This window comes from Triticum urartu, chromosome 1 (assembly GCF_003073215.2).
Source record: "Triticum urartu cultivar G1812 chromosome 1, Tu2.1, whole genome shotgun sequence".
NCBI lineage: Eukaryota > Viridiplantae > Streptophyta > Magnoliopsida > Poales > Poaceae > Triticum > Triticum urartu.
This window is the reverse complement of record NC_053022.1, coordinates 377,155,452-377,180,951: the sequence shown is the minus strand read 5'-3', so window position 1 is coordinate 377,180,951 and position 25,500 is coordinate 377,155,452. Positions and strand designations below refer to the sequence as shown.

Here is a 25,500-nt window from a genome sequence, read left to right as displayed (position 1 = left end):
CAGGAGTTACGAGTCCGTTTAAAAAACGACCCTCACGACCCCCATATCAGCGCCAATAGATACTGCATGGGACATTGCAGTGGACTCATCAGCGAAGGCATCACGCGCATGCTCATGACATCCTGCTCGTGCATACAAAATGGTGCCATCGTCCGATCATACATCTACTAAAAGCTTTTGTTATTGATTCAAGTTATGACTAGATGTATAGTTTCAGTTAAGTTCATGTCCCTAGCTAGCACATATTCGTTTTATCTTTAAGTTGTGACTCGATGCAGCAACAACACATGGTAAAAGAGAAGAAGCAACTAGCTAATTATGAAGACCAATGACGTACAAAATGCAGGTGAATATGAAGAGAAAGCAAGGTTGTGACTTACCATTGCTTTAAACATTCGAGATTGCCTTCCTGCAGCTTGTATGAGCGCATTTGAAGAAATAGCAGTTGGCCTTGAACCTGGAGTCTTATTAGGACTAGATCTCTGTAAAAGAATATTTTGCAAGTTTGGATCACTATTTTCTTTGTCAACCCTCTTCGTAGACACCTGTAATAGAAGTGCACTTTTAGCAATGCAAGTAAGCAACATAAATCTTACAAGGTCGGAAGCATATGATTGTAATCACCTGTTGGGTTCCCACCTGTTTTCTCAATTCTACAAACTTTGCCATCATGTCTTTTTCAAATTCCAGTCTTGATGTTCGCTCCTCTTGCAACAATCTTTCCCTTTCAGCACGCTCTTCTTTTAACCTCTCCTCAAGTTGTTCTCTCTCAGCACGCTCCAAGTTAATCCTCTCTTGTGTGTTAGCACGTTCAGCTTGTAGTTGATCTTCTAAGTCGTTGACCTGCTGGCTGAGCTGAGAGTTTCGCTCCTGGGTGGCTGCTGTAGCACGAGCTTGCTCTTCAATCTGGATACGGAACCTTTCAGAACCAGTTGAAGTTTTGGCCACGTATCCGTACCCACGAGGCTGCAATGACTTGCATTCCAGAGTGTCTTTGCAAGCGGTCTAGAAAATATTGTTTTTCTGCTCACTTGAAAGTGGACCTTCAGTTTCAGTTTCTTTGTTTTTAACCTCTTGAAGTGCTTTGTCCTAAAAATGAAAGGAACAATTATAGGTGCGGCATCAATATTGACACTATAAAAGATGAAACAAGAATAACACGGTCCAACGCATGAATAATTGCATCTGATGATGAAACATGCCAAATGCACATCATTGACTAACTATAGAATAACCAAAAGTCAGTGTACTCACGTAAACTTTCTGGGAATCTGTGTTAGACCATGTTCCATCGTTTGTGTGGGTGAGTTCCCATAGAGCAATACAATCTGGCTCTTCTCCAGTTTCCAAGTTTCTCTGCAAGTAATATAACAATGAGATGCTTGAAACATGACACCATATTTAGCAGCGAGGCATACATATTTGGTTGGACTCATACCTTCTCAAAACTAACTTGCGAGTAAGATTTTGATCTGATTATGTGTTTTGTCTTCTGTTTCTTACGGTTATCGACGTTCTTTTGGCCGCGGTCCTATCAATTCATTGAAACCAGATATAACCAATGAGACTAGCCATTTCATCTTAACACATAATAGACAAACCGTGATCTTAAAGATAACCTGAAATTTTGAATCAGTGCCAAAGTACTCAATCATCCATTCCCACTCTTCTGGTTGTAAATCTTCCGGCAGATTAGCCAATCTAGCTGCATCTGTTTTGTATGCCTTGTAAGTGGAGCTTAGAGTTGATCACCAGCCTCTACATCTCTCTTTTGCAATTTTGAGAACTTTTTCTTCTGTTTCTGGTGTATCTTCCAAGTCCCATCTGTCCTGTAAAGCATAAAACAAATAAATATACATAAGCAATGCATTATCAATGGTAAAATAAGATAACACATGTCAAAAAGGTTGTACGCACTATCATATCTGCAACAATGAGTCGATGAATGGTAGGGTGAATGTTCGACCACGTCCTCACTCCAATGAGTGGTAACTTTCTTTTCATTATGACTACCATGTCACCCTTGAACGAATGATAGTTCATTCCTACTGTACCACCCAATTTTTTAGAGAATGTAATATTTAGCTTTGCAGATCCATTGGCAAAACGCTTCTTAGATGCTTTAAAACCCTTTAGAACACCTCGCCCTTTCTTCTTCTGTCCACCAGCTTCTACAGCCCAAATCATACAAGAAAAATTGTATTACCCGGTATTAGATTGTAAGAAATGATGACACAAATGTAAACGAAAACAAGTACCATCCTGCAGTAGCGCGTGGTTGCGGCGAGCATGGGATGGCCATTCAGCAAGGGAACACATGTCATTAGCAGACACTGGAGTGTCAGATTGTTCTGCAGTTCCTGTAAAAGATTTAGTAGTCTCGAAGGTCTAGCTATTTAACCCACACCAAGATTTTATGCATTATAGCCAATGCTAAACAATTTACCAGATCTGGGTTGTCCATGTTGGTTTTTGTATGACGTTATACTTTCCATCCGTGTTAAGAGAACAGAGCCTTTCTTGACTGCACGCAAAAACAATCATGGGACTTAGCATTAACAAAGCATTGATGTTCTGCACCATTCAGATAGGTGATTATGAAGTAAGGATGTTGTGTACCAGGAGCGTCCTCCGTAAAATTCATCATTGTGCCCTTGTGTAGGTAAACCAGACATAAAATTTTGAGTCAATTTAAGAAGAAACACAATAAATTAAGCAGGCATAAAATCAAATCAGTTTAACTCATATTAAAATTTGAGGCAGCTCAAACTGAATGAAGCTCAAGGTCAAGCTGTAGAACATGACTCATGCTCAGCTTGTAACGATAGCAAAAAGTATAAATCTATGTTGATTATGTGATCGATTATAAGTACAGCGGGATATTTCACCCGAACTGCGAGTGTCGTGTTCCCCACAGGGACTAGACGACGGCGACTATGCTCGACTAAAGCTAGGTGACAGAATACAGATGATGATAGCAAGGAGATATAAATCTAAACTAACTAAGATTGTTCCGGCAAATCGACGACGAGGAAAATGAAAAGAAGCAAGGGAAGGTTCAGATTATACTCTCTGCCTTTTTAGTAGTTTCATTTTGCTTGAGAAAGTAAAATACTAACACAGGCAAGCATTAAGGATAAGGGGCAAGATTATAGTACATGGTTCACAAGCAGACATTTAAGATGATGTAGAGCAGCATTGAGTTCTATAACAATGGAACTCACTTGTACAGGAGATTCACAAATATGGAATACCACAGTTACTAGAATTAACCACAATCACGAATTTATATATATATATATATATATGACTCACAATGTATGACAGTACAAGTCTAATTGAAAATGATCATCCCAACAACTCACAATTTCACATATATTGCAGAAACTAATACATAAAAAACACAAATTGGGTGTTCAGAACAGTACACAAGCTGATATACAGACACATAAAGAGCTAATACTGATTTGAATTTTAGTTGATCTTGCATCCACTAATAACTATCAGCAACTACACACACACGCGCACATAGAAAGAGTGAGAGAAAGAGAAAGAAAGAGAGCAGTAGCAGTTTGGAAAAGAGCTTCAGCAGAGGATGTTTGAGAAGAAGAGCAGCAGTTTTGTGGATCTAAAGAGAAGCATCAGCAGGTGGAAGAAAAAGAGGTAGCAGGGAGCGTTGAGAGAAGAGAGGAGCAACAGTTTCGTGGGAGAAGAGCAGCAGCAAGAGGTGTAGGAGAGGAGGAACAACAGCGGCAGTGAGCAGATTGTACAACAGCGAGGCAGAGTAAAGGTAGACTACAACGGCTAGATGGGATTAGATCAGGTAAGGAGAGTAGCGAGCAGTAGGGACACAACAAGAGGAGCAACGCCAGTTCAGTTAATTGATCTAATGCTCAAAAACCAATGTAGATAATAATTAAATTGGCAAGGGATGATCCACGGATGGGCTGCACCAAAACGCTTAGTAATTAGTAATAAAATACGACCCCCTTTGGCATCCACGAGGAAACAGAGCGAACCAGGAGAAGAGATGCCGAAGAGGCCTGCAGGCACCTCGGGCACGCTGGGGTCGGGTGAGGCAGCAACCAGCGCCTGGCCACCACGTCACGACGCCGGCGTGCACAGCCGAGACGGCTGCGGCCATGAACTGGGCAGGGAGGCCCCGTCAAGCCCCAGTTCTAGGCCGAGGGGAGCTCCATGGCGGCCAGCCTCCAGGCCAAGGTGAGGCACTGCGCCGACCCTCCAGGCCGTGAGCGCCTCCGCCGAGGCGGCCAAATCGAGGCGCGATGGGAAAATGCCACCGGCGGCCGCCATGTCCCCTGCCCGGACTTCTTTTCTACGGCCAAGCAGCGAGCGAAGGAGAGAAGGGGCAGCCCCTCTGAATGGATCGGGATCGAGAGAGCCGCGCATCGAGGAGGAGCTCGTGGGGGAGGGGGGGTTTGATCCCGGACGGAAGCGGGCGCAGAGGAGAAGGAGGAGGGGGAGATAGAGCAGGACTGGATTTTTCAGCGAGGGAGGAGATCGGGAGGATGACTAACCTGACGCCGTGCAGCTGCTGTGGTTCGCTCTGTTGACGCCGTCATGACGCCGACAGAACAGATGAACCGAGACGAGAGCTCAGATCCAATCGCCCGTGAAGACGCCATGGTTTGGTATAGAATTATATATTCGAGGGTTATTAGGAAGGTATATAGCGGGAATCTAATTTTTTGGTGGGAACAAAGACGGTAATTTGGGACTTTTAGTGGGAGGTTAAAACATATTGGCGCAAACAGCTGTACATCTAAATTAGGTGGTGGAAAAGTGATTCTTTTTGTATTAAAAAGGTAATTATTTTTTAGGGAATTTTCTATATTGTAAATATATTTTGAGCTAGAGGGAATACTAAATTGTTTTTGTAGAAAGTCATATCGTGGTAAAAAAACACCAAGTCCAAGAATTGTGAAGGGCGATCTGAGGCCCTCCCCTGTACCATTCTCGCCGTTGATATTTGTATAGTCATCGCCATTTGAGGAAGCCAATTAACGAACGAAAAAGAGTGCCGGTCACCGACACACAACCTCAACGACTACCAAGCACCTATAAGATGTACAAAAAGGGGATCCGTTTAGAGCCGACGAAGACCACCAGCACGGGGAGCGATAATCTTGGAAGATGTGCGACAGATATGCCGGACCGAGGACTTCAAGACGATGCCTCCAGGAAGGGCACGACCACAAACGTCGTCACCATCCGATCCAAAGATCAAGTTTTCACCTGGAGTAAGACGGAAGGAGTGAGGGGAACACGACGTCCACGGAGGCCTTCACCGTCAACCAGTGCACGGACTGGGTAGGTGATGTACCACGGTGCTTCAATCCCTCGCCGCAACCCCGGTCTGCCAACCACCCGCAGCCAATTAGGAAGGTATTGTATCATCATGGATTGTTAAAAAATTGTGCCTTGGTCAACTGTTGGTCAAAGCAGGAAAATTTTGGCTAGTTCTGAACAACATGTCACAGAAATCTCATGCGACCCTCACTTTAAAACTATAGGTTATTCTCTTGTCTCAAAACATAAGTACTGATGGGATGTGTTGATGAGACGGTCGATCTATGTCAGTCTCGATCTCACATTCCGATCTTGAGATGGGATGATCTCAACATCTTCCATTTTACCGGACAATCCGTCGAGGGTTTGTCCATGGCAGAGTAGGTCCGACATAAGCTTTTGTTCAAACGATAAACATAGAGATTCAACTATGTAAATTAAACAGCCCTGCATCATGACGCCTTTGCCAGTCGGATCCGTCCTACATCGGATCCACGCGCAAGGGGCGAACGAGCCCTGTCGCCGTCGCCGCTGGTCGGGCTTCACCTAGTCATGCCCTCTAGCAGTGGTAGGGGAGGGCAGGAGTGGGAGGCGGGGCGCTAGGAGGCGGTTAGCGATCTCTCCCATCGCCTGCGAGGGCGACTCGGGAGGGTCCTCCGCGCCACAGTAGGTCGAACATAAATTGGAATTTTTTTACCGAAAAAGGGTTTCCCCCGCATTGTATTACAAAGCAACCAACACCGATAACATCGCAAAGGCTGGGGCGAGCAGCACAACAAGCCCAAAGAAAAAGAGAAAGAAAGAAGAAGAAACAAATGCCCAAGGGGGCCATATCTGGACTAAGCGGGCGCCGCCAGACCCCGCCGCCGCGCCACCTCGCCGCCAATGGCAGCGCCGCCGCCCAGCTGATCTCCTGCGCACCGAAACACCACCGGGAGGTGAATGGCCAGGGCTGCCAGCATCGCCCGGGCCAGGCCCGGAGGCGGGCGCCGGCGATGGCGGTGGGGAGGGAGGGGAGAGGGAGGGCTTGGGGAGAAGGGGGCCAGGGCACGTCCGGTCGCCCGTGAGGATACTGATTTGCGTATTTGTATAGTTCTTATTTATACTGATTTATTGCAACGGCTCCTGGGTGGATGGACGGAGAGCTCGGGAATGGAGCGCACGGTCTTGGAAGCTTTCGACGGAGCCGTGACCGGAGTCGACCCGGTCGTCGAGGGTGACCCGATCATCGGAGGCGACGTGAGTGATCACATGGGTGGTGTAGGACATCGATACGTACCGATTGTTGGGCGGCATCGGCTCCGGGGTGGTTGGACGGAGAGCTCGGGAATGGAGTGCATGGTCTTAGAAGCTTTCAACAGAGCCGCCCCCGGAGTCGTGGGAGATGGCAAACGAGTTCCCCTGAGCCTTAATAGCGGCGGGAAGGCGTCGATGGGAGGAATCAGACAGCTAGCTGCCCCCGAAGTCGTGGGAGACGGCAAACGAGTTCCCCTGAGCCTTGATAGCAGCGGGAAGGCGTTGATGGGAGGAATCAGACAGCCACGTTACTCTCCATGACACGTGAACAGTCAGGCAAAATTGACTGGTGCCAGACCCTGGGTTGTCGTGCTGACATATGCTACCTACACTACTTAAGTAGGTAAAAATATGTAACCAAATTACTATATAAATATCATTTTAATTTTAAAAAATATGCAAAAATAATGAGATCATTTGGATTTGTGGTTTAAAAGTTGCAGATAATCAATGTTTGGTCAATAAAATTACTTTCTTCTTTCAAACAAAGAAAGAAGGGCCACGTTGATCATATATTTCAGCAATATATTTTTGTGTGTGGATATATTTCAGTAATATACGCTATCTGACTTTCAAAAAAAAGTACTAATACTATACGCTGGTGGAGAGCGTAGGGAAAAAAGAAATAGGGGTGACGGCGGATTCGAGCCTTGGTCGTCAGTTCTGAAGGGAGTTGATCTTTCCACTGGGTTATCTCAGTCATTGTGTTATATTTTGATGGACTTAAGCTTATTAAGCAAAAGTTTTCGCTAGCATATAAAGGAAAAAATCGCACGCTGGATCAGACGCCTGTTTGGTGGAGCGCGCAGGGCTCGCGTGATGTATCAGACCCGCGTCTGGTGGATTGCGCCGCTGTTTCCTTCGCTCCTTCTTTCCCACAATCATTTTCCTCTTTCCTTTTCACGCGCCAGACCCTAGTCCTAAAAAAACTACCCCATAGCAACCCGAGTCGTACCTCGATCCCCTGTTCTGCCGCCGCGCAACCTAAGCGCTGGCCGCATCTAGCAGCCACATCATGGCGGCGTGTCCAAGCAGCCCACGTCGGCGCCTCCCTGCCGCTCCCCTCTCCCTCTAACCTTGCTCCGCCACCCGTCGCTCAGCGCCTTCTTCCCGGGGACCTCCTCCTCCCTGGATCTCGGCTGGTCGATCCTGCCCGTGGGCGCGTGGCTGGACCGCCCGACACCTCAACTCCGGTGCCAACGGACCTGCCATCCTGCTCACCTGCCTGGGTCTTCCGTGCGCTTCAGTGCAACGCCCTGCAGCAGCTCTCCCGTGGTCAGCCGTCCCTCTGCTCAGCGCCGCCCGGACTGGCTCGTCTGTCTCCCTTGCAACCAACGACCTGAACAAAAATAGTATGATTATCCCCTCATGTCTCTCTCTGTTTTTTTCATTGCAAGTGCAGCAAATTTAGATTGAAAATACATCACATGGGCATTAGTACTGTGCTATACATACAACATAAGGATGCTGATTTTAGTTTGAAAGTAGCAGACTAATTTTCCCTTGCTTGTTGTTTTATCGGTAGCTACTTTCACGTTCTTCCACATCTGCAATAATAAGATGGTTCAGGCAAATAATAAGATAGAAAATCCAGGCAAATTTCAAAACTGAATCTGATGAACATGAATGCCGTTCATATACTTCAGTTCAGTTCAATCTGCTCCCTGCTCATGTGCTTATATAATCGCAAAGCTGCTGTCTCTGGCTCCTTGGCTTAAGATGGTGTCTTCTTAGTGATGTTGCTCCAAAACATTTTAGGCTGCTTCACACTGAACCTCAAACCAAAGAGAAATTAAACAAAAAACACACTGAATGGAACTTAAGCAGAAACACACAGGAGCTTTAATTGAGTGAATCATTCGAATTAAACCATCTATAAAAATTCATATATGGCTGCAACCATTCAACTGAAACTCCTAAAGTAAAATTGCAGGACAAGTATCATACACTGAATCAAGTAAAGAATCAAGCAAGTATCTTGAATCTAATATGTAGCATGAGGTATGTACAACAACACATTCGTGGAGATCAGTAGCATAAAGGTATGCTATGTTCTTCAGCATAAGTTAAACAATCTGGTTGTTAGTTTGGAGCCGTGATCTCTTCACTATCTCTGAATTTCTGTTTTTGCATTATCTAGCCAACTACTAAACTGAACTTATTTAAACTCATGTCACATATACTACCATGTGACAGTAGTACTATTTCTTCTTCCATCAACCAAATTTTGCTTTACAATGTATAGATAAATTTTGCTTTACCATGTGACAGTAATATTGGTATGTATGTACCCCTGTTGTCTTGTCTTGTAATGCAGCTCGTGATGTTGTTGGCTGTAATTTAGCTTCTAAAGCAGATGTTATGTTTTTTAACAGGACTGGCTTTACGGAGATAAGGCAAAAATGACACGAGATAAGAGCTGGATGGATAGGGAAAGAAATTCTGTTGAGTGGCAAACTGGCATGAAGGATTTCTTGAATTTTGCCTTAGATGGTGCTCACCCAGACTCAACAGTCCCATGCCCATGTAGGAGATGTCTCAATGTTGTTCCAAAAACTAAAAAGGAAGTTCATACTGACTTGTTGTTCAATGGGATGGATCCAACCTACACTCACTGGATATACCATGGTGAACAATCCGATGAGGCAAGCATTTCTGAAGATTCTGATAATGAAGACGCTTTAGATGATGGTGCTGGGGTATGTGACATGCTCAATACTCTCATAAGGGGCACAAACATGGAAAGCAATGCAGACATTGGTGAAGGTGTGGGAGACATTCATGTGGATGCTTCCAGCGGTGATGAAAGGAACCAGGAGCCAAATGCAACAGCCAAGGTCTTTTTCGAACTATTGAAAGAGGCAAAAAAAGAGTTGTACCTAGGTTGCAAGGATTTCACGAAGCTATCTTTCATTGTGAAGCTTTACCAAATCAAGTGTGTGTCTGGGATGACCAATAGAGCATGTGACTTAGTTCTGCAGATGTTCACGTAGGTGTTGCCAAAGGGTAACTGCATCCCTACTAATCTTGCAAAAGTAAGGAAGGTGATCCGAGATCTTGGGTTGGACTACAAGAAGATACACGCGTGCGTTAATGATTGTGTGCTATTCCGTAATGAACATGCTGATGCAGAAGAGTGTCCTCTCTGTCATGCGTCTCGATGGAAATCTACTCCTACCAGTGACGAAGAAAATGCATCAGGCCGTAAATCAAAGAAGCCAGTGCCACAGAAAGTTCTAAGGTATTTCCCACTCATTCCAAGACTGCAAAGGCTGTACATGACAGAATATATGTCATAACATATGAAATGGCATAAGGAGGGTCGGGTGGATGATGGCGTAATGAGGCATCCTGCAGATTCGAAGGCCTGGAAGCATTTTGATAAGAAATATTATAAGATATTCTCAAAAGATGCTCGCAGTGTTCGGCTTGGCCTTGCTTCGGATGGATTCAACCCCTTTGGGCACATGAGTATATCACACAGTACATGGCATGTCATTCTTATTCCATATAACTTGCCACCTTGGATGTGTATGAAACAACAAAATTGGATTATGTCAATGATTATTCCAGGACCAAAGTCAGTAGGAAATAACATAGATGTGTACTTGCAGCCCTTGATTGATGAACTGAATGTTCTATGGGAGGATGGTGCTGACACATATGATGCTGCAACTAAAAAAAAATTCCAGATGTATGCATGCTTGTTGTGGACCATCAGTGACTACCCAGCTTATGCAATGCTGAGTGGTTGGAGCACAAAAGGCAAGCTAGCATGCCCGTATTGCCACAAACATACATATTTTTTATGGCTTAAGTATGGTCGAAAGCATTGCTATATGGGACACCGACGTTTTCTGCCCAGGACCCACAAATGGCGCTGAAACAAGTGTTTTGTTCAACAACAAGACAGATAGTAGAGAAGCTCCTGTGGCACTTACAGGTGAACAAGTTGTGCGGGAACTTGATAGCATTCAGCATGCACCATTTGGATGGTCAAATAAGAGAAAGCGACCGGAAACTAATTGTTGGCATAATTGGCGGAAGAAAAGTGTATTTTTCCAGCTCCCATATTGGAAGCACTTGCTTGTCAGGCACAATTTGGACGTTATGCACATCGAGAAGAACATTTGTGACAGCATTCTGGGGACTTTGCTTGAGATGCCTAAGAAATCAAAGGATGGTGTGAAGGCTCGTCTTGATTTGGAGGACTTGAAAATTAGGAAGGACCAGCATCCAAAGCCCGGTAAGCATAAGTACGACATAAAGAAAGGTTGCTATACTTTAAAAAAGGAAGAAAAGATAATGCTCCTCAAGTTTCTGTAGAGCATTAAGATGCCAGATGGCTATGCATCACACATTAAGCGATGTGTAGTCCTCGATCAGTGCAAGATTAGTTGACTCAAAACTCATGACTGTCATGTTATATTTCAGAAACTTCTTCCTATTGCATTGCGCAAGCTTTTGCCCGAGAATGTTGTCAACCCATTGCTTCAGCTGAGTAAATTATTTTCTGATTTAGGCTCCAAGGAGTTAAGGGATGAAGATTTGGAGAGGTTGAGCAAAACAATTCCAGAAACTCTATGTCATCTCGAGACGATCTTTCCACCAGCATTCTTTGATATAATGATGCATCTCCCAATTCATCTTGCTGAAGAGGCCCGATTGGGAGGGCCTATCTTGTACAGATGGATGTATCCAATTGAGCGATACTTGCGTATGCTCAAAGGATATGTGCGTAATAATGCTCAACCAGAAGGTTCTATTGCAGAGGGGTACATACTTGAAGAGTGCATGACTTTTTGCAGTCGATTCGTTGATGGAATGCCTACCAAGCTAAGTCAGTCCGAACATCATGAAGACGGAGGTACAGATCAACCATCAACAGGAATTAGCATCATGAGTACAGTTGATTACTCCAAGAAAGGTTTTTTTGTGAATCATTGTCTTTGGCTGAGATTAATCAAATGAGGCATTTCATAATAACAAACTGTGAGGAAACTGCGCCATGGATTGAGTAAGGATACTTATGTATTTATTTCATCACATCATGATATGCATTAACACTTTCCTATTCAACTAACAGTCATTTCTCTTTGAAGTGAACATCTTGAGGAGCTGACAAGTAAAAATTCTCCTAATCCTAAAAGGCAGCACAAGGAAGAGTTTGTTGGCTGGTTTGAGAGACGGGTAAGTTTATTTCGCATTTTGACTAATGTTCCTTGTAATAACGTACCAATGTTGTACATTACACTCACACATATTCTATTCCATGAAACAGATCACAGAACTCCACAATGATGGGAAGGTGTGACGCCCTAAGACCGGAGCTTCAGACGCCTTCCATGTTTTCCGAGTTTCGTTGTGTGAGTTGTTAGTTTAATTGCATTCATCTTTGCATCATGTGCATTTGCATCCATCATGTTCATGCGTGCTTTCTTGCTTGTGATGTTTGTTTTATTTTATTTTGCGTCATGCATCTTCTCCATACCGTTGTTGTGTTTGTTTAATTTAGTTGCTCATGTGCATTGCAACTTCTTTTCTTCTCTTGATCCTTCCATCGCCCCCATGCTCACTTCCAACTTGGCTTCACCCAAGTTTCAAATCCCTATGCCACTTCCTTCTTTGCCTTTTCTCTATTTATTTGAGTTGCAAATAGAATTGCTCAAATAAATGTTCATCTTTTTCCCATAAATCATATTTATTATGTAGGGTCACCCTATAAAAATTTAAGCCCATTTGGCTTCAGTTTGGTTAGGTTATAAATTCATGCAAGTTTGAATTAAATTCGAACATGTTTAAATTTATAGTCTGTAAAAATTCCCAAACTAATTTGATTAAATCGGGCATATTTTTTTTGTTTTCCAGAAATATGTTCCTCCATCCCTACTTCAACATCTAACCCTCGGTACTTTTCTCTCTATTCCGTTTATGCTACAAATAGAAGTTTATAAGGGAGGGAGAGAGAGTTTGCGCCGCCGGCCTCCTGGGCCTCCCAACCTCTCACGCCGGCCCACCCGAGGCCATCCATTCCCGCGCCGGCCCAAGGCCAAGGCCCAGCCAGCCTTCGCTGTTTAACCCTAGGCCCGACCAATACCCCTCTCCTTCCCTCGACCCCTTTCCTCCAATGCCGCCATGTCCCTCCGGCTCGATCCCCATCTTCCTCCTCGCTCGATCTCCCCTTCCCCTCCTTCCACCTAGCACCGCCGCCACCACCTCCCTCTGCAGCGCCAGACCTCCACCAGCGGCTCTCCTTCGCCCCGCTGCTCCTCTGTCTCTAACCCCGGCCGGATCAACTCGGTTCCTCGATGCCCTCGCCTCGCACTGGCAAGTGACCCTGCCGGAGTAACAGCAACACCACGGACCCCTCGCACCCTTCTCCTTCCCTGCTCTCTCTCTCTCGCAGCTTCTGTTCCCCGATTTCTTCTTTCAATTACTCTTTGTTTTTTTTCTTCAGGACCCAGTAGCCACCATGGACGCCATAGCGCAGCCCTTCCTTCGTTCCCGCGACCATGCGCCGGCCAGCAGCAGGGAACTCCACGCGCCCCTGCTCGAAGAAGTTGCCGCCTCCCCGACCGGACCTGGTGCCTCGCCATCCCAGCGCTAGACCCGGAGCCAGCAATTCCTGCCAGACCTCTGCCTCGCCCCATTCATCATGCTGCCTGTTGGCCCTCCGTTTTTCCTCGCTGTGAGCACGTTCGGCCATGGATGTTTTGAGCTGTTTGCCTCCTGCACACGTCGTGGCTTCCTCCAAATCCATCGACGGACACCGTGCAACAAATAACCAAGTACCCATGAGTACAAGTACCTACCGTTGCATTCCATTTCATCTTTGCCAAGGCCGAGAGTATGGCAAGTACCATGACATCGATGCCCCTCAAGTTCGACTACATGGAACCGCCAAGTACCCCTACGCCCGAAGATACCAAGACCGTTTCGGGATTCACCAAGTACCGCTACCGTTGACTCGAACATCTACGAAAACGTGTACCTCTACCATCGCCGAGATCGCGAGAACCTCTACCGACGACCTCGGAGCGTGTACGATGATCGTTGCCGAAGACCTGTACCTCTACCGCTTCCCGAACATTAATGACTACTTCCACTACGAACGTCCCAAGAACTTATACTTCCCCTACACCGCATCGAACTCGAACCCCTCCGATAAGGCACGCTTCGAAGGTATAACCCCGAGTCAACCGCCCGTGTACGAATGCATGTGTTGTTTGAGATGCATGTTTGGATGTTGTATCCTCCCGTGATCGTTAGATGTTTCCCTCGCTTGTCACCGTCGTCGACCCGTGGGAACCCGGTTGCCGGGATCACCCCACCTTCTATTGCATGTCACACTCCCGTCACTTTTCCTTTTGCATCGGTATCTCCATGAGCTATCGGAACCGGAATGTTGCCGTGGCACCATTTCCGTTGTCATTGTCGTGGCACCCCTTTCGTTTCCGCCACGATGACAAATGCTTCTTAATGCTCTTGTCAACTTTTAATAATAATTTCATAAAACTTGTTCACGTCATCCGCATCATGATAACAACAATTAAAATGTTTATATTGTTGTTGCACCAAATTGATAAATGCATATGGGGATTTACCGGATTCACTATTTGTTATATCCGACCCCATTTAAATTGTTTAGATGGTATAGTTTTGTTATGTTTCACCTCTTGACATGTTTAACAACATTTAATATTGTTGAGTACCTACCCGAGAGAGAACTAAATAATTGTTGTGGTGTTCCGTCAATATGCATCCCGATGCATATTGGGCTCCATTTAACTTGTAGTTTTGTTTGTGCACTTTGCCATGCCATGCTTCATTAAACCGGACATACATCATAATTGTTTGTGCATCATGCCATGCTTATGTGGTGGTTGTTTACTATGCTGTGTGCTTCTTTCCGGTGTTGCTTCTTCGGGTTGGATCCGGTAACGTTGTGTTTGTGAGGATCCGTTGGCTACGTTCATTTGTCTTCTTCATGGACTCTTTCTTCTTCCTTGCGGGATCTCAGGCAAGATGACCATACCCTCGAAATCACTTCTATCTTTGCTTGCTAGTTGCTCGCTCTTTTGCTATGCCTATGCTGCGATACCTACGACTTGCTTATCATGCCACCCATATTGTTGAACCAAGACTCTAACCCACCTTGTCCTAGCAAACCGTTGTTTGGCTATGTTACCGCTTTGCTCAGCCCCTCTTATAGCGTTGTTAGTTGCAGGTGAAGATTGAAGTTTGTTCCTTGTTGGAACATGGAGATGTTGTTCCTTATTGGAACATGTTTACTTGTTGGGATATCACAATATTCTTATTTAATTAATGCATCTGTATATTTGGTAAAGGGTGGAAGGCTCGGCCTTATGCCTGGTGTTTTGTTCCACTCTTGCCGCCCTAGTTTCCGTCATATCGGTGTTATGTTCCCGGATTTTGTGTTCCTTACACGGTTGGGCTATAATGGGAACCCCTTGACAGTTCGCCTTGAATAAAACTCTTCCAGCAATACCCAACATTGGTTTTACCATTTGCCACCTAGCCTCTTTTTCCTTGGGTTCCGCGCACTCAAGGGTCATCTTTATTTAAACCCCCGGGCTAGTGCTCCTCTGAGTGTTGGTCCAACCTGTCAGCCGCCGGTGGCCACCAGGGGCAACTCTGGGCTGGCCTACTGGAAGTTTGGACAATCTGAGTGTGCCCTGAGAACGAGATATGTGCAGCTCCTATCGGGATTTGTCGGCACATTCGGGTGGTGTTGCTGGATTTGTTTTAACTTGTCGAAGTTGTCTTGTAGAACCGGGTTACCGAGTCTGATCGGAATGTCTCGGGAGAAGGTATATCCTTCATTGACCGTGAGAGCTTGTCATGGGCTAAGTTGGGACACCCCTGCAGGGATTTGAACTTTCGAAAGCCGTGCCCGCGGTTATGGGCAGATGGGAATTTGTTAACGTCCGGTTGTAGAAAACCTGAAGTTGACCTTAATTAAAATGCATCAACCGCGTGTGTAACCGTGATGGTCTCTTTCCGGCGGAGTCCGGGAAGTGAACACGGTGTTGGAGTTATGCTTGACGTAGGTCGTTCTAGGATCACTTCTTGATCATAGTTGTTCGATCGTGCTTTGCCTTCTCTTCTCGCTCTCTTTTGCGCATGTTAGCCACCATATATGCTAGTCGCTTGCTGCAGCTCCACATCATACCTTTACCTTACCCATAAGCTTAAATAGTCTTGATCGCGATGGTGCGATATTGCTGAGTCCCTGTGGCTCACAGATACTTCCAAAACCAGCTTGCAGGTGCCGATGAGTCCATGCAGATGACGCAACCAAGCTCAGGAGGAGCTCGATGAAGATCTTGTCCTTTGTGTTGTTTCGTTCTAGTTGATCAGTAGTGGAGCCCAGTTGGGGTCGATCGGGGACCTTGTCGCATTTGGGGTTCTTCTTTTATTTTGGTTCCGTAGTCGGACCTTGTTTGTATCTGGATGATGTAATGCTTTATTCATGTATTGTGTGAAGTGGCGATTGTAAGCCAACTATGTATCTCTTTCCCTTATGTATTACATGGGTTGTGTGAAGATTACCTCACTTGCGACATTGCTTTCAATGCGGTTATGCCTCTAAGTCGTGCTTCGACACGTGGGAGATATAGCCGCATCGAGGGCGTTACAGAAGGTTAGCAATCTTATTTACACGCTAGCTAAAGGGCCTGATCACCTAGCTCGTGTATACAACCGTACAGTTTTGAATGGATATTTCTTTCGGAATTCCTATATCGAGCAGGACTTGAGTACCCAAAATAGTGGCATCATAGTCAAGGGCGATGCAACCACAGGAAATATTGATTATTATGGGGTGATCAAGAAAATCATATTTCTTGAATTTCCTCCTGATAAGGAGGTTGTTCTATTCCAGTGTGACTGGTTTGATGTGCCTCCTGCCAAAATAACTGAGAGTAAGGGGTATAAGAAGGACAAATATGGAATTATTAACCTTGACACTACTCTACACCGATTCCAGGGAGACCCTTACATTCTAGGCCTCCAAGCTAAACAGGTTTTCTATGTGAGAGATGTGAAGAACCCTGATTGGGAAGCTATTATTAAAATGAATCCACGCAGTTTGTTTGCTCCTTCTATTTTAAACGGTGTAGGCCTTGATGAAGCTGTTGAAGCCGATGAAGGTGGTGAGGTAGACATACCGGATGATGTCGTCAATGCAGAAATTACAGTGCCAAAGATTACAGTACCTGAAGAGATCACTAGTTGGTGCAGAAATGATGATGAAGGATCCAGCGTTGATGTTTCAGTCATAAAAATATAAAACCTATTGAGTTTGAAGATGTCCAGTTCGAATCTGATGATGATACGGATGATGATGAGGCTTACGTAAATGATGGGCATGTTGCTCCTTTGGGACAAGAAGAATCAGATGATGACCAAGGGTTCTTTGTATAGTTTTTAATCTCTTGGTAAGGTGCTTTTCACATGTTTAAGCCATGAATATAAGTCCCTGAACTTTTTTGATGGTTATCTATGAGTAGTATCTCTCCTGAAGTTTAATCTAATGTGAAACAGGTTCAAATAAGGTACCCCCTGCATAGTGTCATCTATTGTGGCAAATGAGAACAAAAGCTAGTGCCCAGCACTAACAGTTTGGTGATGAAGAGAAGAGAAGAGTAGTTGCTGTTATTTTAGTGATGTTGCTATTTTGACAGTGATGCTATGTACGCACTGTTGCTATGAACTTGTGGTGTTTAGTGTTGTCAATTTTTCATTACTTTGCCGTCAACTTATGGTATTTTGTGTGAACAATCTATAAAAGTATGGTTGCTGAAGCTTGTGTGCTTTCATGTTGAAACTTGTGTTATATATCTCGCTGAGATGGTTTGTTATATCGTACTAAAATCTTGTGGCATATGTCTATATATATAGATGTAGTGTTGTTGATCTGCTGATGAATTCTTGCTTGAAATTAGGCTGGGATACAACTATTATGCTGCTCAATTGGTGGCTGAAGAGCTGTTTAAATGGAGCCTGGGAGTGTTCGAAAATAGCTAGTATGCAGCTTTGCTCAATTTCTCTGTTTAACACATAATTTTATATGGAATCTCCCTTTTTATTAACAGCACACATAAATACATATAATCACATCAAGCAAGATAAAGAAAAATTAGGAACAGAATGTGTGCTGCTCAGTGCTCACGACTCACCTTTGTGAGAAGGGCACTGAGCTTGCCGTCTTTCCGGTGCTGAGGACGACCTTGCTACCAGTGGAGGTCAGTAGAGCAAGTGAAGGGTGTCCGTGAGTGTGCAATGCTCTGCACGCGCGTAAGCGAGCGTTCCTCCAAATTGTGGTACCACCGATGTCCACTTTGCAAGATATGTGACTAAAATGCAACTTAGGTGCAAGTTGAGGTACCTAATGTGTTAATACCTCTATAAACTAGTACGCCCCTTTAATCAGATCCTAAGAAATAGTATGATAAATCAAGGGAAAACCCAGGAGCACTGTAGAGAATATCGTTGCAATATCCTGCTCCTTTTTGGCAACACTAGAGGATTGTGGCATTATGTTGTACGTATTACCTTGCATGCTCAATTTGTCGTAATATGTAATAGTTATTGCAACGCAATGGAGATGAGGAAAAAGTCACCCTATTACAACCAATACATGCTTTGTTGCAATATGAAGCCATGCTTTTTGCAATTGTATCTATGACTAGCGCCACAAGTCAGAATTGTTGCAATATATGTCTAAATATAACCACAAAGATGTACTTTGTTGCAATACCTAGCCTTTATTGCAACAAGATGACACATTCACGCAACGGGACGGAGCTGTTGCAATAGCACTATCATATTGCAACGGCGATGCAGCTTGTGGCAATACATGGCTTCTATTGCAACAAAACGAGCACTTAGCGCGATGAAACTAAATTGTGGCAATATGTAGATCATGTTACCACAAACTGGAATTTTGTGGTAATATAGCATTTTATTGCAACAAAATACAGTTATAGCAATATTTGTTGTTGCAATAGACCAGAATCCTTGTAGTGGTTTGACTTGACTAGAGTCCGCTGCATGCAGAAAGATCATCATTACGAGGGATCGTGGAGGCTGGCGGTTGGCCTCCCTCTGGCTATAAATGAGGGGAGGGGCAGGGCCCACCCTTCTCATCTCTATCTTCTCGCATCTTGCTCCTTCTTCTCCATCTTCCTTGTCCCGTCGTATTGTTGAAGCGTCCATGGTGCCGATCAGGAGGTTTTCCACAGCGGAGAAGGGGAAAGCTCCTCGGAAGGAGCTTGGGCCACTTCTGCCGAAGAAGAGGCTTGGCCGATCCCGCGACGCCTGCAAGGGGCAGGAATTGAAGTGGCCTAGGTACGAGCGGCCTCCGCCTAGGTTCCCGATCCCTATGTACGCCAGCGTGTAGAGCCCTGGGCAGGGTGGCAGTGCCCAGCGCCGCGTGGTCCAGGGTCGCGGAGGACAGGCCGCGGCTGCATGGCCAGCCGGCCCGCGACCTCACGCCGAAGGCACATCACGTGAGTTCATGGTGTGGGTGGCAATGTCGCCGTGCACGTGGATCTGGCTCCCGAGGTTCTTCGCCGAGGAGATATCGCCGAGGGGGCCCATCGAGATGTGGCTGTAACATGCCGAGTGCTGCAGCCAAGCCACAGAGGCGGAGGTCGAGGTTGTCCTGCCGGGCGACGTATTCATGACTCGAGGATGGGGTGAGATCGCCCGCATCTGCTGTCCGGAGGGGGCCCTCGCCATCCGCTTCGAGTACGATAGAGACTCCATGCTTTTCTTCAAGGTCTTCACCGAAGACGGCCGGCACCTGGAGTGCTGCTTCGGAAGAGGCGATCCACGCGGTGAGGCCATGGGCACTGAGCTTGCCCTTGGCCTTGCCAGTAGCTCCTCCAGCAGCAGCAGTGACCCCCAGAATCCAGCGATTCTCAAGAGTCCAGCGACGACGAAAGCTACGAGCCGCCGAGATCCCGTCGCGCCAGGAGTGCAGTAGCGGCGTCCGCCCAACGTAGTCGGTGATGCCCTATGGCCGGGTTTCTTCCATGTCCTCTTGTTTTGTTTTCCCTGCACGGAAACGTGATGAGCCCCGTGGGGGCGTGTAAGAAACTGTAATGCTTTTGCCTTAATGTTATTATCCCCAGTTTGGTGTTGTGATTGAGTGTCTCACTTCGGCACGGTGCTCCTTTTCGTCCTCGCGGTAGCATAGTGCTCTACGCCGACAGGAACCAGTCACCAGGCAGACTTCAGCCATCGCTGGTATGCCAGGTCGCGATGCCGTGGTCAAGGCTAGGAGGTGAGCGGCATGAGGTCTGGTAAGAGCCCTTGGGACACGATGCTTAGGATGTCCCCTTTAGCGTGCAAGCAGCTCCCTTAAAGCCGAAAAGGAAAACGGCGTTGCCCAAGTGAGATCGCGAGAGTCAGAATACTGGGTCGTGAGGTTCACACCGGTATATATGGGGTGACTTATCTTGGTGAGCTTGTAGTGATTCCCTTGCGCGACGCCTGACCATGCCCTGGTGGTGGTGCTTCTAGGCGAAGCTCACGTCGATTCCCTCTTTTCTCGCTAATCTAGATGCTCTACGTCCTCGGGTCCCGGCCCTCGAGCGAGGCTCAGCTGCCGCTGGTATGCCAGGTCGCGATGCCGTGGTCAAGGCCAGGTGGTGAGGGCTCGAGAGCCAGTAGGGTCTCCTGAGCACTTTAACGTGCAAGTGAATTGCGTAAAAAAGAAGTGGCTGGCGAGGCCGTCCGTAGTCTGGCGCCAGAGGTTCCTGCGAGTTACTCGGGGAGAGAGATCATAACACATGGCCGCTCTTCCTATCCTGGCATTGATCTTTCCACGAGAAGGTGAAGGCACTGAGGACCTGGTGAGGTGACGTGCGCGGGGTCGGTCGCGAGTCAGATCTCGATCTCTCAGGTTTATAGGCGCTGCAGGGACGAACCCATGCACATGCGCCGTGCCAACAACCCTCGTGGCGGGATGAGCAAACGGCGGGCTAGCAACACACGGAGGCCGTGAAGGGTGACAAAGCACCAGACAGACAGGTGATAATCATAAAGCAGCTCATGGATAGGGTAAAGCCAGTTCTGATAGATGCAAAGAACGATACATGTCGTAGGGACGGACCCACACGACTTGGGGATAATGCAGCCTGAGGGGTGACCCAACTGAACGAACCAAAAAGTGTCACCTGGCACCGTCGCTGAAGAAGTGTTCAAGTAGCTGAAGATGCGTGCTACAGAACTCACTCCTCATGAGTCGTCCGGGTCCTGGACCTTGAAAGGCCCCGGAGGCCCAGGGGGCTCGTGAGGGTCCATTGCCACCTCCGACAGGATTGCCTAGTGTCTGGCCTCATGAGCCGCCAGGATGCCCCGCATGTCGTACTGGTGCATGGCAGCCCTGTTCAGCAAACCGAAAGGCATGCGAACGTAGCTATGAGGGGGGCCCTCGCACCGGCTAACGTGGGATGGCCAGAAGAGCTCCTGTGACGCGGCTCTGTTGAGCCCTGGGATGCTGACGCAGACGCGCAGCTCGCTGCCCTCGTCAGGGGTAGGAGCTTCACTAGGGGGTGGGCGACGGCGCTCGCCTCACATGGCTTGCACCTCTTGTAGCTCCTTGATTGCCTTGGTGATGAACTCCTAAGCGCCTGGTGCCTCGCGCCCTGCGCTCTCCTCGCAGAAGCGTGCGTTGAAGCACGCCTCAACATGGTGCCCGAGCGCCTCCCTCGTGACGTTGGCTAGGTCGTAGGCCCTCCCGAGGATAGCCCCCGAGCCCAGCCTGAGAGGGGCGCCGGGTGTGCCTTCCTATGCGAGAGGGGAAGGCGCCACATCAGTGGGCATAGGTCCTGAGGCAGGGCCACCGGCCGCCCCATCCTCTTGAGGTCCGAGTCGGAGCAGCTGCTTATTCTTGTTGGGGATGACCTCAAGAGGGTAGATAGCACCCTCGCCATCTGGGTTCTCGACCGCCGTAGCCTGGTAGGCGGGCCCGAGAGAGAACTCCATGTCCTTTTCATCGCAGGCGACCGTGATAATGCCTCCGCTCCCCGGCATCTTGACAACATTGTAGCCATGGTGAGTCATAGCCATGAACTTGGACAGGGCCGGATACCCAAGGATGGCATTGTACGGGAGGCGAATGTGGGCGACGTCAAAGTCGATGAACTTGGTGCGGTAGTTGTCGCGCTTGCCGAAGGTAATAGGGAGGTGGATCTGCCCTATCGGGGTGGAGGAGCCGTTGGTCACTCCTTAGAAGGGCTTGGTAGGCTGAAGCTGGTCGTACAACACCTGGAGTCTATCGAACGTCTTGAGAGAGAGAACATTGAGCCTCTCGCCACCATCGATGAGTGTCTTGGTGAAGAGGACGTTGCTGATGGTTGTCGAGCAGAGCATTGGGAGGGCACCGGTAGTGGTTGCGCACTTGAGCTGATCAGTAGAGTCGAAGGTGAAGGCGTACTTGGACCACCAGAGCGGACACGTTGCCTCGAGCTTGGGGAGGGCTGCGTTCACCTCGCGAGCGAACTGTTTGAAGCTGCGATATAAGCAATGGCATGCGGCCCTTGGAAGCAATGGCACGAGCGTCGCCTAGGATGTAAGCAATGGCACGCGGCCCTTGGAAGCCCCAAGCCCCATTATCTTGGTGGTGGTCATCATTCCTCCTTGGTGGAGGTGGCAGCGGGGGAAGGCCAGTGTTGCCCTGAGGACGGTCCTCACGAGGCTGATCCATCCAGGGACCCTCGCGAAGCTGTCCCTGCCCGCGGTCCTGAGGAGGCTGATCGCGCCAGTCCTGGCGGGGGTCGTGGTTGTCCCAGCGTCCTCCACCTCGGCCTCCTCCATGGTCGTAGCCTCGATCGTTGCGCTTGGGGCGACGACCGAGGCGCCCATCGCGGATGGCCCTGAGCTCCTGGCAGTCATTGGTGTTGTGGTTGTGCACATTGTGAAAGACAAAAAACAGGCGGCTGCTCTTGGATGACTCTGGGTGGTCGCTGAGGGAGACCTGGATTCGGGGGTCCTCAGATGTCCGGCCTAATCAAGCATGGGCCGAGCTGATGGGCCATGAAGATAGACCGGAAGATTATTCCCTGTGTTCGGGTAGGACTCCTGGATGCATGGAGAGCAAGATTGGAGTCCGGATGTGTTGTTTCCTTCCCTTGTAAACCGCCTTTCTACCCCTCTGGCATATATATAAGCCAGAGGGTTTAGTCCGTAGGGGCTATCAGAACTCACATAGGCTAAACATCTAGGATTTAGCCATTACGATCTTGAGGTAGATCGACTCTTGTAACCCCTATACTCATCAAAGTCACTAAAGAAGGAAGTAGGGTTTTACCTCCATTAAGAGGGCCCAAACCTGGGTAAACATCATGTCCCCTTTGTCTCCTGTTACCTTCGATCCTCAGACGCACAGTTCGGGACCCGCTACCCGAGATCGGCCGGTTTTTACACCAACATTGGTGCTTTCATTGAGAGTTCTTTTGTGTCGTCGATGGAAGGATCGATGGCTCGCCTTGTCATTAACGACAACATCACCTCTAGAAGGGCCCTAGCTCCAGGACAGGTCCTCCAGCTCGGTGATTTTACAATGGGCGCCCGCTTGGCCATTAAGCCAAAGGCATCCCCCAAAATCGCTAAACATCATCTTCGCATCGACCTCGAACACTCCGAAAAGATGGATTCGGCAAATGTCTCGTCCTTGAATGAACTGCTAGATCGCATCGCCGCCCTGGGGGACGCAACAGACTATGATCAGATTGGGCTTAAACATGATCAGAGGGAAATCAAATCCCTGCTGATCACCCATCTGGTAGCGGTCGTGGAGGAACAAGCCGAGAATACCTCTTCACCTAAGTTAAGAACAAGCTATGTTTGGATTTTCAAGCCCTGCGAGCCGGATACCCATCTTCAGGAAATGACCCCGTGTCCTCAGAACATAGAATCAGGCGTTGTGCCCAAAAGTCACCAGGACCCTCCGAATTCTAGACTAGTGACCTCGGAGATTCTTCAAACTCCGGATCCAATAGCGGGTCAGGGTTCGGATTTCAGCCCGCCCACCCACCACAAGCAATATTCCCCAAGCAATTCAGGTCCTCCAGACGTATGTGACCTAATGTATGTATGGCAACAATCTCAGGAAACAGTCCATCACTTCTGGGCTAGATTCCTCCTTGTTAAAAACAAGGTTAAAGATTGCTACGACGACGACGCGGTTTCAGTATTTTGCCGCAACTGCACAGACGAGGGAGTCCTCAATGCCCTCAACCGCCACTGCATACTGCACTTTGCAGATTTGGCACACATAGTACAGAAGTACTACGCAATGGAAAGCGCATGGAAAGCCCAGACAGCCTGGTGGGAACCTCCCGCCTTTAAGCATCCCACCGGACGAGCAAAAAGGATGCACACTTACGGGGCACCCAATCATCATCCTATGGACAAGAAAATCAAGCCCGTCACGGGACATAGAACTGTCCTTGATGAACTACAAGACAAGCCCTGTCCGATACACACGACGCTGAATACCGAACTAACGCGTAGCCTTTGGGCATGTTGGGTACTCCGGCAGGTGGCTAAGAGCGGCGAGGCCATCCTCACCAACACTATCTCAGAGAAGCATCCTTCAGAGGATGATGATCTCAATGTCTTTACTATCTTCGAGACCTTTTCCTCAAATAATTGGCGCAAAAGGGCGCTTCGTGACCTTGCCGAAGTCAACCAAGTAGCCGCAATAAACCCTTGGAACGATACGGCAATAACTTTTACTGCCGATGACGAACCACGGGCCCAATCAGTCCAAGCACCAGCCGCCTTGGTCTTAAACCCAATTGTGGATGGCTTTCGGCTCACCAAAGTACTCATGGACGACAGCAGCAAACTGAACCTCGTCTACTAAGACACACTCAATAAAATTTAAATAGACAAGAGTCGCATCGAGCAAAGCAGTACCACCTTTCGAGGCATTATCCCCAGTCGAGAAGCACGACGATGCTCGGGAAAAATTAAACTTGATGTAGTATTCGGAACGCCGGAGAACTACAGGTCCCAAGAGTTGCTCTTCCACGTGGCACCTTTCAATAGCGGATATCACGCCATGTTGGGGCGATACGCCTTCACACGCTTTCAAGTCATACCCTATTACGGGTACATGAAGCTCAAAATTCAAGGGCCCAACGGGGTCCTCACTATCACCAGTGACCCGAATATAGCACTCCGTGCCGAAAACAAAACCGCATCCTTGGCCCTCGAGGCACTATCTGAGGCCCTTGCGGCCGAGGAGCTAACCACTATGCATTCCACAGTGGACAAAGACGATGTGATCCTCGACAAGAGGCCCAAGTCCACTTCTTTCAAGCCAGCAGATGTAGTCAAATTTCGAGTGCACCCGACGGATCCTAACAAGACAGCCTCCATTGGAGCACATCTAGATCCAACAGTCGACACTGCCTTACAAGCGTTCTTGCGCGAGAATTGGGACATCTTTGCCTGGCATCCTTCGGACATGCCAGGAATCCCATGCAGACTGGCCGAGCGTAGCCTCAATGTAATAAAGGGGTTTAAACCAGTCAAGCAAATGATACGGCGATTTTCCGAACCCAAACATCAAGCTATGGGGGAGGAGCTAGCCAAACTACTTGAAGCCGGGTTCATTAGAGATGAAACACCTGGATTGGCTAGCAAACCTGGTCATGGTGCCAAAGAAGGATAAATCCTGGCGCCTCTGTGTCGATTTCAAAGACCTCAATAAGGCTTGCCCTAAGGACCCCTTCTCGCTGCCCTGCATTGACCAAATCATTGACCTGACCATAGGACACGATTCACTGTGTTTCCTCGGCGCATACTCCGTATACCATCAAATTAAGCTGAAGGAATCCGACCAGGCCACAC

At 47.6% G+C, this 25,500-nt stretch overlaps 1 long non-coding RNA gene across 1 annotated transcript; it reads right to left on the bottom strand.

The window, feature by feature from the left end:
* Positions 1–675: 675 nt before the first annotated feature.
* On the bottom strand, positions 676–1,580 carry LOC125534162. The gene is made up of 3 exons (XR_007294412.1): positions 1,439–1,580; positions 1,255–1,356; positions 676–1,089 (listed from the first exon to the last, which is right to left on the bottom strand). It is a non-coding gene; the product is annotated as an uncharacterized LOC125534162 (long non-coding RNA).
* Positions 1,581–25,500: the final 23,920 nt, after the last annotated feature.